The sequence below is a fragment of the Halichoeres trimaculatus genome, unplaced genomic scaffold, assembly GCF_033239565.1.
Source record: "Halichoeres trimaculatus isolate MK-OKI-2021-1 unplaced genomic scaffold, fHalTri1.1 fHalTri1_scaffold_15, whole genome shotgun sequence".
Lineage (NCBI taxonomy): Eukaryota > Metazoa > Chordata > Actinopteri > Labriformes > Labridae > Halichoeres > Halichoeres trimaculatus.
Window position 1 is genome coordinate 10169099 of NW_027437193.1, and position 12507 is coordinate 10181605.

Consider the following 12507-nt stretch of genomic DNA (forward strand, 5'->3'; position numbering starts at 1 on the left):
AAAGTCCCACCAAGGGGTGGCACTGTCGTTATAAAAATGAATAATCGTCGGTATAAACTGTTGAGTTGCCTGAAGTTACATTTATCATCCTAAATTACGAAATGACAAAGTATATAGTTGAAGATGTCACTGATAAGTCTTTCCCAGAGTGATTTCATTTTTCCTTCTAAGGTCTGACCTCTGTAAAAGCACTACTGTGATTTTTTTTGTCAACATAAAACTCAAATAAAACACTCAGTCAAACACAAAAGTGGAAGCACAAACATTTTAATAACAGCGAATTAATTACTCTTTACATTGACACACACAAAAATGTGTAAAATCAGCAACAGGTGTGCGGGCAGGTGGGTCACTCCAGAGTAATTGGGCAAGAGATATTTGCCTAGGACACCTAGTGTCCAGGTGAGGAACAGCAGTTATATCAAATGCCACATTAGCCATAAAAACACTTTTACAAGTCAGAACACAGCGTTGTGATCTAGATTTATTTATTTATTTAAACTACCTCTCTGCTGTTCCTATCGTTCAAGTTGCCTCCAATCTTTTTTGTCATGTGACCCTCAGAGGGGTATGGTCCCATCATTACACAATACATGCCTTTAACCAAAGAATGATGTTTTTCTTTCAGATTGTTCTTACAGAGGTTTTGATTGATAGATTAAGTTTTGACCCTAAGTTGGGAAAAATTTTGTTTTTAAGTTACATTACCTGCACATCTATTCTGTACTCTTTTGATACATCAATGGCTTTACAATGAAGTATCCAAGAATGAAGTGATAAAGCTTTTGAAAAATGTATGGGAATCATTTTACTTTTCTCAGCATGTTATTTAAAGCAGACAGCCACTTTTAATATAACACCTGTGGATCCCCCCCCCTGTGGTTAAGTGCAGCCTAAAAAGCAAAACAACCACTGTGAAAGAGACCACTGTATATTTCTGAATGACTTTTTTACACCTGGGGTAGAAAAGAACCAGAAAGAGAAAAGATGGCAAGCTAAAGAGACCAAAACCAGCTGTTTTCTGCATCCAGTTACAGGAGATGAAACCCCAACAATGTCCCAATTCTGCATGGAGAATATGTTCTTTTGTGAATTGTTTTCACCCATCTGGTTTCGGTGCTTAGCACCCTCCCAGAGGACTTGTTTACAGCTCTGTGCAGCATCTCGGGAATCCGGACTACAACTTGACTTGCAGATTCATTGTGTAACCAGATACATAGATAAAAGGTTTCTCTGCTTGTTTGTGTCTTTTGTGTATTTATGTCAATCTGAACCAACCAAAGGGCCAGATGTTTGACAGGCTGTGGTACAGCATGTCAGAGTCGTGGATGTGATCGGTACAAATGAGGACAGGGGTGTGATGAGGAGGGGGTAGTAGACACCATCAACTGTTATGATGATGAAACAGAAAAGAGGCAGTGACAATATAGAGCACTTCACCGGTTATATACCATCATTACGGTAGCTGCTACAGCATAACCATTTGTGTGAATGCTAAATGAGGTCCTTTTCAGCAGTATCACATGAGATGGAGAGTGGTACTGAATGTTAACACAACCTCAGAGCTAAATATGATTAATATAATCACAGTGTGCTGATATTAAGTACAACATTCTGACTCTAATTTTGCTCTTATATTTTCAACACTACCAAATAAAAGCACACAAAGAAGAAAGTATTCATTCATTTTGGTTAGTCCTTCAATTGGCAGTTAGGTTCAAGTGCCAGCACACAAAGTTCTGAAACTTAACTGATACTGAACTTGTGCCATCACCAAAATATTTTTTGTCCCTTCTACTTCTTGAATCTTCGCACATAACCATGAACCAGCTATTCATCTTATGTACTCTTAACTGTTTGTTTCCAATTAAAACACTTTTCTGATATGTTTTGTCTTCCATCACATCAACTTCATAACAATATGACAGACCCAGAAGTCTCCATCTTCCTTTGTATAAAACACTCCTTTGACAATTTTCAGTGAAATGTTGAAAAGTTGCCTGAAAATGTTGATTTAATTCGCCCCTCTACATCATTAGCTGTGAACAACAACAACAAAAAAGACTCAGAAACATTTTGCTGTCAAAAACATTCATGGTCTAAAATGATATCTGTGCAGAGTTGTGACATTAAAAGTTGTTCTTCAAGCGTCCTGGCCCTGCAGTTTTTTTTTAAAAGTTCACCTTGAGTTTAACATGCAAATCAATTAGAAAACATTTGCAGCATCAAGCTTTGGAGCCAATTATGATCCAATATTGATCAACACAGTGATGAAGAAACCTTCAACACAGTTAATATGATTTTCAGTGAAGCAGGAGACATCTTGTGTCCAGCTGTTTAACTCTTGAAATAAACAGTATCTGCACACTCAGGATTCTGAGCTTTTCAGTGAGTGAGAATGGGAAGTTTTAGTTTTGAAAATGTATCATGATTTAATTTTTCACATGAATATACAGTAAAAAAATAAATTGAAACCAGATCAAACACAAATCCTTTCTGCAGCAGAATATTTTGTGTTATTAAACATTTGAAGTAAACCATGAACTGATGCTGAGCAGTGAAGCAATAGTTCCCAAAAAACCTTTTGGATTCCCGTGGTGCCATAATCCTCTCTGTTTAGTGGTTCAGTGTCAGGGGATTTTTATGTTGTCCAGTTTTTAACAAGCCATAAAATTTGTAGCTATTATATCAGCAAGTTGTTAACAAAATAAGAGCTAAAGCTGCAAATAGGCTGCTGCAAAAGCCAGCAATGCTTTTATGACATTTGCACGGGCAATGATTAAAGGATAGTCACTATGCAGAATATCATTGAATTTTAAATAAACAGATATAAATTATTTAAAACTAATTTCCAGAATATGAAAAGTTGAACTTTCCAGCTTATAAATTATTGATTTACTGACTAATTTTGTTGAACCTAAAATCAAAACAGATGTTGCTCTTATTTCTAGATTACAGATGCAACACGGCTAGTATTGAACTGAATGACTGATAGTGATTAAAACTTGAAAAGATTTTGTTTCCAGCTAATAACTCTTGATTTAGGCTACGTTCATTTTGGTGATCTTCCTTTTCCCCCTCCCCTCTGATTTCTTTCCGTTTATATTTAAAAAGTTTTGACTTCACTTTTTCAGAGGATTTTTGTGCGTTGTTGATTCTTGTAAACTTTGTTCATGCACGAAAACTGCATTTCCCATGAGCACCTATACTGTCCCAAAAATAGGGCTTTTGCCAATGCGTGGATTGTTGTGGGAGCAAATGGTTGGAATACAGATCTTCCCTCAAATACTTTTTAGTTCAATTTTTATAGGATTCAGAGAACAAAGGTAGTGTATGCACCGATTTGTAGTTAGCCCAAGTATAAATATTAACTCTCGTAAAACCTACTTTTGTAAAATCCTATTTATTATTAGCGTAGGTTGGCTCACAAAAGGTTACCTGACTGGTTTCGGTTTATTGAGTGGAGTTAACTGGCGACTTCTGGCTGAATGGATTTGGCTTTGTTTTAGCAAGTGTAGAAACGCACCCGAATATAACTGGTTCACCTGAAATGTTGAAAATATGTAGTACGCCAGATAAATATTAGATGAAATATCTCTTTGTGAGTACTCTTTGTATTTTGAACATGTCGTTTGGTCGCAAGTAACCGTACGCAGCCATTTCTAACTGGTGTAATGTTAGCGGCAAGCAACAAGCTAACAAGTGGCAAAACGTACGTATGACGTAATTACGTCAATTTGCTCGAGAAAAACCCGAGCCTTTAGATTTTCGCCATCTAAATATATAAATATTGAAAAAAAAACGCAAAATTACTGTCAAATATAGATGTAACCGTTTTTTTTTATCTGAACTAAAGTCACTACATCTCAGAGTGAGAAAATGAGCTAATGTTGTAATTCTTGCAGTTGATAATCTCCTTTTACTGTCTATATGAAGAGTCGACCAATTAGCCTACTCGACTCAGAGTAACAGTTGTTCAAAACCAGTGAAACACTCTTCGTAAGTACCTCAAACTAACAATTTTATTTTACTGTTTTAATGTGACATCTTAAAATACGGGGATGTCACAAAAACCCTTTCTGCTGCATATTTATACCTCTATGCAACATTACTTTCAGTTTCATAATCAGCTAAAGTTAAAATATACTGTAGCCTATTAAGAGGAAGAGATATAAGTCTTTTTTTGATAGAATGGTACAAAGTCACAGCTGATGGTTTAACCATGATTGAGGCAGTCATTATGAACTTACTGTATCAACATGATGACAGAAAATATAAATGTGACATGAAATATCTTAATTTACTTTCATAAAAACACTGAGATTTACAAACATCCACAAAAAGTTAACTTCATTAGCTTCAAGACATCTTGTGTTTATTAAGAAAAGAAAAAAAAAAAAGAAAAACTGAGCGTACGTGCGTGTGCGCGCGCAGCAAAGCAGCTGCAGAGTGAGCTCGTGCCGCAGAGAGAGCTGCTGTGACAGTGGGAAGCACAATCTGCGTGCAGCCAGCGCGAGGTACAGACCTACAAACAAGCTGTGGAAGCATGACTGGACACAGAAAGGTAAGAGCAGCGCTGATACTGCTACTCTGCTGTACTTTTAATTTGTTTAAAATACAGAAACACGCACATGGAGTGATTTCATGAAGACTTTCAGACTTTATCATGTGGGTTTAATGTGTTTTAGTCTGTGGGATACTTTTTATTGCAGACTCAGTGTTTTTAAAGGTCACTGTGATTCTTACCAAATCTGCCAATTCAGCCAAAACTTCTCCTTTTACTTTTAACTGTGACAATGGAAAAATTAAGAAATATACATCAACATAAGTGTTAACAGCTGTATGCAAGCCTGTAAGTGAATCCAGCTGAGACATAAATAACATGACTTTGTTGGTGGATTCAGGATGTGCAGAAATGCTCTACAACCACTAACCTGTCAGTACTTTATGATAAATGAGGAAAATTCTCCTTAGCTGTAGGAAAATGGTTGGACACATTTCCACAGTGATGTTAAAAATGTTGTGTTCTGGTCTAATTTTATGTCTATATCATGGATTTCACAAGAACTTGTTTTGATTGTGCAAGGAGGATTTTGAGGAAGGCAATTAATAGCCTAGATATCCTGCTTTATACTGTAGTAAACTTTTACCCAAATGGTTCCTTGTTACATTTTTCCCCACTCTTATTACTTAGGGGATTCTTCCCTTCCACTCCTCTGCAGAGCACTGATTTATGTAATGTAGCTGGAATGAAAAGTGCTGCGCAGGGGGTGGAAATCTGGCTTTCTGGAAGTCAAACAGATGAGGAGGCTTGTTTTAATCATTAGTCTCATGGTATCACTGGCACGGAGCCTGAGCTGAAGAATCATGGTTTATATTCGCAGGACTCGGCCTGTCCTCCCTTTGCACAGAGGTGTACGGAAAGTGCTGAATCACATCTTACTTTGTCATTTACCCCATTGAATCTTATATATGTGGGTAATAAAAAGATTTGCACTATGTTGCAAAGCACAGAATAGCATTAAAATGCCCTCAGGAGGTTGATCAATACCAGTGAGTCAGCAATTATTTCACCAGATGCTCAGATTGTTTGCTCAAGTGCTCAGATGGACAAAACCGAGCCAAGCTGTGTTTTGCATCAGAAACATTTGTTTGGCCTGGCAGTGTATGTTCCCATTGAATTTGCACCAGAGGATGAAAATAACAAAAGCATGTCAGATTTGGGGGGTTGTATAAAAATGTAAACAATGGTTTCAAAATATTTGACTACAAGTGAAAGTTTCAACCCTTAAACACAGTTTACAGATCACTTGTCTTTCATTCAGGGATTAAATAAGTTTACAAGAGTTTGTTTACATAGTTAAAAGAATAAAAAAAAAACCTAAGGGTGAGATGAGGCTCTATTTCCATACTCAGAAAGCACCATTATTACTCACAGCTCTTCTGTCCAGTTTGACTGTGTAAATAGTAAACTGCTTGAGACTGTGTGTGTTGAGGTCAAAATCCTCAAAAAAGGGAAAAAATTAAGAATGCACTAAACTTAAAATAAGAAGACTCTTAAAATGCTTTTTAAAAACTTAGCACATACATTATGATCCTATTTTACTGCCTTTTTTATGTGACTGAACATTTGATGACGTTGCATCTTTTGTGATGCCGTACTTCAGCAATAATGTAGACAGTGGATCATGTAAGAGATCCATTAAAAAGCTTTACTAGAAAATATAATGACACAGCAAAGTGCAACATGTGGAAAAGACATTTCATGCGGGGGAGGAAGCATTTCCAGTATGACAGAGCATTTACTCCAGCTCTGTGTGAATTTGGGGGAATGCACTGTATTCGACGTGCAGTCACCCCAACCACAGCAGTGGACGTTAACGTCTTATCTCACTCAGGTGCAAAACACAGTAAAGCTAATGTTTGCAGTTCTATAGTTGTAAAAAATCATGTCTTTAAATGTTTCAAATACATTTTTGTTGGATACAAGTTCAGAGAGCTTCTCGTGGCCCTCAGTTCCCGTAAACAGTCCCTGTGGTGCAGGGTTTGTCGTTTTTCTTGCTGATCCATCCTGTCAAGAGGGAATAATGTTTCTTTTTACAAAAAGAAAGAACAAAGCAAAGAATTCCTTGAGAGCACTTGAGAGCCTACATGTCCCAACAATAAAAGCAGGCTTTATTCGCTTTAAAAAAAAAAAGAATTTTTTTCTCTCCAAAAACAATAATGAGAATCAAGAACTTGAGTCAGAATTAGAACAGAAAATCTCAAAATGGTCCCAAACATAAGTTCTTCCTGCTTTTGCACCACGCACCCTCTTTTTATCCTGTATACACCAAAGCCTGCTGAAGACATGATTGGTTCTTGACTGTAAACTTCTTGGACTACAAATAAACGGCAAAATGAAGTTGTCACCCTCTGCCCCCAGGTTCCCTGGACTCTGTGCGTAGGGGGGTCTGGACGCCATCTTTGCCAGACCCTGCTCTAGAATGCCTCAATCAAGAAATAGTGACTTAGACAACAGGCAGAGCAAGACTAGCTTACAACTTACATCTTGGTTTTTCAGATTGAGAAGAAATGCACAATGTTGTTTGACAGAGCGAAGGCAAGGTCATAGCAACACCGTGTTTCATGCAAAGTGATAACAAAGCAAAAGACCTCTTGATTCAAGCTTATTATGCTAGGCAGTTGAGAACGACACCAATATTTTTTTCAAATGGGAAGCTAACAGTTTTTCAATGAATGAATGAATGAATGAATCAATCAATCTCTGTCTCTTTGTTTGGAAAACTAGGAAGCAAAAGAGCGCCTGTAATGCCCCTGATGATATTTTCCTACGTTACACTTGATTCATACTTGGAATTGGTTAGAATAAAACTAGCTGATGGAAAAAACACCCATTAAGAAAAAAAGTTCCCCTTTGTTTGGGGTTATGCAGTGAACTATTGGTGTAATATTTTGATGGAGACGTGTCATTACTGCTATTCCCACTAGTGGTCAAAGGGTTATTTAAACTCGTACCCTGCTTTCTTTTGCTCTCTTTAATACTGGTGTTTACATTACGTAGGACAAGATGACCTAATGTTTAATTAAAGGTTCAAAGCCACTGAGAAACTCTGATCATATGGGACGTATTAGTGCGGAGCAGAAAACAAATTTGCTCTCCCTTGCATAAATATTTGTAACCATGTCTTTTAAGAAACAGCCCAGAGTCTGAATTTGTCACATCCGATCTCATGCTAGTTTGAACTGCACTTTCATGACAGCGCCGCTGATGAAATAGTTCGTCACTTGTTTTCCTCAGCTGCCCCGTCCTCACATACCTTTCACGGACATTAACTGTGATTGCCCTACAAACAGAGCTCATTTTGGTTTGGTTCAGAAATATTATTTCTGGCCAGAAGTCTGTGCTCTTTTGCAACACCCAAGGGTGACACAGCTGGGTAATACGACCCGCTGCGAGTATCAGAGGTAACTGTTTCAACATTGTTTCTGGTGTGGATTAACTGAAGGCCAATGTCTTTATAACTCCTCTCTACTTGGAAAGTTATTTCAACTCACAGAACGTTTCTTCTTCGTCCAGTGAATAAGTGGGATTATAAAAACTCCAATTATTAGATTGAGAGTAGTTTATCTTTACATGATGCTTATAAACTCCAGATTCCGGAGCTTGAATAAAAAACAAATGTATTTAAGAAATATGACATCCTTAGTTGCAGGCAGACCATCCATCCTGCTTTGTTTATTCTTTAGTGGGGTTTGTATTTAAACTCTTTAAATGATGCAGCTCTACAATAAAATAATCACATTAAAGCTAAAGTGCAGCAGTTCAAGTGCATGCATTAGCAACAAAATGTTCCCCATTGTTTGAAATGTCTAAAACAGTAAAAATGATCTTATTACTGACATTATTTCAGCCCATAACTCTCTTTAAAGCTCCTGTGAGGAGTTTTTATATGGTTATGAAACAGACTTAAGTTAATGGGTTCCTACGACCCACAAAAGCAAAACAAAGCATCAGAAAAATGGTCAAATGTTCCATAAGCTCTTATTTTTAATGCCTTTGACAATTTAGAGAAACAAAATAAAAAGAACTTTAATTGCTTTTCTTACAGTGAGTGAAGCAGATAAGTCAAGCTGCCTGGGTGTGTTCTGGAAAATATAGACAAAGAAACTGCATTTTCTACCTTGTCCACAGGGGGCGCTAAAATTCATGCTAACTGAAAGCTCTGCACAGGAGCTTTAAATTTACAGGTGACACTCTTTAGTTTAGTTTTATATATCTTTTATATATTCCACAGATTAATTCTGAATAGCAAGAGTGATCCCAGAGGCAACCTGTTTTCTCCTGCTGTGTCCAAAACATAGACTGTAAAAAAATGGACGTCCGCTTGCTCAGCCCGAAGTGAGGTCTCCACAAAAACTGCTCCCCCTGGTGGCTGGCTGCAGTATAGGTTAAAAAATCTGGTTTTCCAGCCATTCCAGATGGGCTGTGGTCAAATTTGAAAGAATTAATACTCCTCATAGAAATGTTTCTCCCGTCTGATTGATGTGGTGATTTGAAGACAACATTTGGCTGTCTTGTATTCAAGTCTTCTTTTTTCTGAAAAGTTTTGTTTTCATTAGTTATACGAGGTTAAAAACGAGGTTTTACGTAAAGTTTAACGATGATTGACAGCTGCCGTTCTTTTTTTTTTTTCAGGGATTGTAAAATATGTCAAGAGGTAGAGTCAAGAAGTGATTAGACTCTCAAAAGAAAAAAAAAATATATTATTTTTGTCACCCAGCTCCACTCAGATTCTCCCAGAATCCCCCATCGTCTCTTCTGCGCAGAATCTGGCTGCAATTGCTGCCAATGGCTGCGCCTGTGATGGGGGTATTTTGGCTTCAAAACCATACAATGATAAATGGCGAAGCCACGCTGTCCACCCTATATACAGTCTATGGTCCTAAACAATGTTGATGAACATGTACAGTGAACCAGAATATGGAAGTTGTTCCCAGAACCAAAATGAAGATTCACAATAGACTCAAACACTTTATTGACCAGCTGAGATTGTAATAATTTTGAATTAAATCAAGCTTTTAAACAAAATGGGTCGATGAGCAAAGCTTCAAGAAAGAGATGCAGCCCTTCAGGCGAGACCACTGACAACCTCTTGATCCTGATTTATGAGTCCCTGATGTTTTTTGTTCTTTAAGAGTGAACATCACGAAGAGGAAGACACACGGCTTTTATAAAGAATAACACAATAAACCTAACTGGTTTATTTCCCCTGAGGTCTTCAGTGGGGGGTTAAAGTTGCAGAAGCACAGAAGGAAAAGAAAGGAGAATGATTGAATCAGTATAAAACAATTAACAATATTACAGCTCACATATTGGAAATTAAACACAGAAACAGAGGAGCAGTCCTGTAAAATAAAATGTGTTCCAGAGTTTTAAGTCAGAGCTAGTAGCAGAAACATTTACTGCATTTGTAAGATTTAGAGTTGGGATGTGTGCATCAAAGAGAGGACGAAGCTCAAAGAGGGGGCTGTAGTAAAGTTTAAATATTATCACTGGGAGCCGTCTTAAATTCACATACAAGCGTGATAAATAAAGAAGTTAAATTAAAGAGCTCTGTCAAGATTAATGATGCTTGGATGGATCACAGAGGCAGAGATACACATGGCTTTCCTTGTTTCATCATCTCCTAAAGGAAAAAATGTTCTAATTTTAAAGTTTGAGCTCATTAAGATACCAAAGTATGCACGCAAATGATTCTGAGTGTCTGCTCAAAGAGAAAAGTAATGTATGGGCCGAGAATACATGCTGAAAAGTAAAGATCTACAGGATGAATCTAAACCTTAAATGTCTATTTTTAGAAAACAACATTTATCTGCTTGGAATTGCTGGGCAAAAAATTAAAGGATGTGTTTGTAACTGCAGAATCAGTTGGGCTCCTCTCTTAAATACAGCAGTTGTGTTTTCTGTACGTTCTGATTAAAGGAGTAGTTTGACAGCCATCTTATTTTGACTTCATTACTTGACCTCAGCGGTTGTTCTGTCAAACAAATACTAACGTCTGCACAGGGGTATAGGCTTGTGAATGCAGCACAGAATTTTTTATTTAGATGAGGAACAATTTATTTCATAATTGCCAACCTACAAAGTTCATGTTTTGGCAAAGTAGATACCATATTCACTGCACTTGTGTAGTAACCTCGGACGCCTCAAGTTACGTTCTGTGTGTCATTCAACTAAACTATTAAACGCTGACAACCTTTGTTAGTCAGCAGGAGAATTACTTGTTTATTTATTTTCATGTCAGTAGCCCTGAAAATCTGGATAAATGTTGTGTCTGAGCTGTAATACAGGCACCAACCACTAGCTTGGGAGAAGTTACTGGAAAAATGCTATAAGGCTCTACTACCTGGATGTAAACAAGCACAGCTGACACAGAATCTCATAGCACAGCACGATTTGGCCGTATACTCAACTGTTGTTACAGGAAATAGAGAAGAGTTGTTTGTAAGCTGTGTCTGGTTTCATGAATGGATGGATGTTGTATGTGAGTGTTAGCCTGTGAGTAGGACTAAAATCTGGTGGCGTCGGCAAACCAATTTGGCATTGTTTGCATGCAGACTCCTTGACCCCGTGTTTTGCTGTGTAAAATCAACTACTGACTTGTGACTCATTTTTTGAGTATTTTCCTACCCTTAAACAAGTCATTCAGTGAGAATTTCAATTTCTGTTTCAATGCTGGGAAAAGAAGCTTCTTTGAAGTCTTCCAGTCTCAGTACGGAGAACCAGTTTGAGACTATTCTGCATGTATGGTCCATATTTTCCTCCCTGTTTTGGATTAGTCTGTGTAAACAAAAATTAAAAACATTCAAAACACCTGACGGGGCCTTGAAAACCAGCTCAACAAACTCGGTCTGACATAGCATAACCAAACTGTGAGGAAGAAAACTGGGGTCCTTTGGTGTGCTCTCCCTGGTCATAGAGCTCCTGCTTGGTAGCATTGCTTTAACAGCCAGTTTTGCATTAGTGCAACTGTCCCCTGAGTGTAAACTACCGCAGAGGACTGCTTGAAATTACTTTTATTAGCTACTTTATGAGCTTATCTTGTCTGACATCTTCACTGACGTGAGCAGATGGTAATAATAGGCCTGCAGCTGGTCCACTGACTGTGGATCCTTCCTAAACTGAAAGAAAAGAGGACTTGTTAGCATCTAGGCTAGCTGTAACTTTTGTCGTCTAATTATATCAAGTGATGGATGACACAAAACATTTAGGGTGCCCTCTACTGACACGTTGGTGTATAGGCCATAATGCCTGCTATTCCATGCCAACAGGTGGTACTTGAGTCAAACTTTCCAACACATCTTTTTTTGCCCCAAGTGAAATTTTCCTCAGAAGTACAACATATTCCTGTTAAATCAATTTTTAGTTCCTTTCTTTGTATTTCTTAGTTCTCGCTTCCATTTATACTCTCCTATATGAAACCTGTCAAGAGAGTAACTTCCCGTGAGATCATGTGAAGGAGTGCTGCATGAAGAGCTGGAAAGTGTAGCTTGATGTTGCGCGATCTTTTCCACTGGGAGAAACGTTGATGTTTCACCGGCTGTTAAGAAAAAAAAAGCCCGTAAGATGTAAAACACAATATGTTTAAACTAGGTTTCCCAGTCCAGATACCACCCAGATTTTGTTTGCAAAGTCATTTTGAGTCAGTCAGTACCCACCACACCAGACTCCCTCCATTGTAGAAGAGTTTTAACAGACGTCTCATGAAGCCGCTCCTATTTCAAGACGCTGGCAGGCCGAGAAGTCCAAGTCCAGGTCCGTATAGTGGCTGCTGCTGCTGAGCTGGCCCGTCTGTATCTGCTTCACGGACTCTGCTCACTCTGTCTTGCGGTTTGGGCCGAGTCACTGTCATTTCACTGGTATTTCCTGCCATCTGCGCTCAGTCAAAGTTTCTCACAGATCCACACCTGCTTGTAAATATTTAGGTCTGCCAGGAGGAGAGG

General features: G+C 38.1%; 1 protein-coding gene across 2 annotated transcripts in view; it reads left to right on the forward strand.

The window, feature by feature from the left end:
• The first annotated feature begins 3790 nt into the window (after positions 1–3790).
• Positions 3791–12507, forward strand: part of glis1a (GLIS family zinc finger 1a) — a 53006-nt gene continuing 44289 nt past the window's right edge. For both annotated transcript variants that reach the window (XM_074687734.1, XM_074687735.1), the window contains exon 1: positions 3791–4564. The gene's annotated coding sequence lies outside the window, so the exon portion shown is untranslated. The remainder of the gene's footprint in view (positions 4565–12507) is intronic.